The sequence below is a fragment of the Rhagoletis pomonella genome, unplaced genomic scaffold, assembly GCF_013731165.1.
Source record: "Rhagoletis pomonella isolate Grant_MI unplaced genomic scaffold, Rhpom_1.0 Rhpom_scaffold_00002, whole genome shotgun sequence".
In the NCBI taxonomy this organism is placed as follows: Eukaryota; Metazoa; Arthropoda; class Insecta; order Diptera; family Tephritidae; genus Rhagoletis; species Rhagoletis pomonella.
Window position 1 is genome coordinate 36934201 of NW_023458556.1, and position 1720 is coordinate 36935920.

Below are 1720 nucleotides of genomic sequence, written 5' to 3' on the forward strand. Positions count from 1 at the left end.
CTTAATTCCTGTAGTAGGCACACAGGGTAAGCATATTTTTGACGCTTCCCTGCAAAAATCGTTGGACCATGTAGTCTATTTGTGGTAAATTGGAGTACATACAAAAGTGTTCCTCTGTCATGCTGTAGCGGACCAACTCGTGTCTCTGCGCCAGCTTATTGTTTGTTATCCGATCACTGCTCGTGTTTTAACGAAACGTGATTGAAGTTGAGCATTTGAAAGCACATTTGCATGTCTAGCTGTAGCTGAACGTGTAGAGATGCTCGCTGTTAGTTCTTAGCTCCCAGCATGTTCGGGTTCGAATACCGTCAGAGGCAACATGTAATTTTTAATTTTTGTCTTGGTTTTTATTAATTTCGAAAAAGCATTTGAGAAGTGAAGAACAAAAGCGTGTACAAACGAAAAAATATAACAACAATGCCCATTGTTAATATGTTGGCGTAGTTTTGTGCTACTCTGATGTAATGCAGGGATGGAGTATATGGTCCTGCCCTAGGACATCGCAATGTTAATTGGACCATATTTTTTATATGAATTGTGGTTAATTTTGGAGTACTCTTTGGTCCTTAGGGAGTACTCTTTACACGCATGCATGGAGTAGTCGCGATTTTTGCAGGGTTACTGTATGTAGATATGTATGTATGTATGTACGTATATGCAGTTAAGTATGTACATATGTACGGCTAAGCTTATACTCTAACAAAAAAGGCGTTTGTTTAATGAATGGAGGCTTTAAAAAGTGCCTAGCAATTTATATGATAACTACCTTTGTACGTGTTTTCACCGCCTTTAGCCTGATAGCCTTGAATCGGCTATCAACCGCGCAGCTAACGCAGTAAACACAAACCCAATAGATAATTAAAAAGGCTTACGCTACGAATGGCGTTCCACTCTTGCTTTCAGCTAAGATTTTCGCCATTGAATTTCATGTGCATATGTATGACCACGCTTTACAATAAAATACAAAAAAAAAAAAAATCTACCTTCAATCCTGCAAGCAGAGTCAATTAAATGAATGGTTTATGGTAACAAGCCCCCTTCAGTCGCAGGTGTTCAGCTAAAACTTCAGCCGAAAAAATACTGATTATTTTAAAAAATGCCTATAGTGTGTGACAAACAAAACGCAACAAGAGGACAACAACAAATAAGAAAGCTCTAAATTATGTTAAAAAAGCAAATGAAATGCCGTAACCGGCAATCAACTACAAACGCGCAGGCAATAGACAATAAACTATAAATGCAAATAAAATTAGCAAATATTTTTAGGATAAGCCATTTTCGCCATTTTTTGGCGCTTGGTTACATTTTTGGCCAACTTTTTTGTTGGTAGTTCCTTTGATAAACCAATAAGCAATAATTAGATAATCGATTGTCTAAACTGTTGTTGGCTTTTGAGGGTCGCTCCTACATAAATACATACATATCGCACACCGTCTTCAAAAGAGGCATAACTCAAAAAAAAAAAACATTTTTTTTTTTCATAAACCAATTCGTAGGATTTTTCTCAAATTAAACTAAATATTTTTTTCTTCATGAATATATTCTCTAAATAGGAAACTAAATACTGTTATACTTACTTGTTTTTGCATCAATTGCGTTGAATCTGTACGATCCACAAGCAGTTATACATATTTCTGTATCTGATTTTTGAGTTGTGCTTCTTTTGAAGACGGTGTGCGATATATTCGTCTTCACCGCCATGGCCTCGCTATGTGAGCTG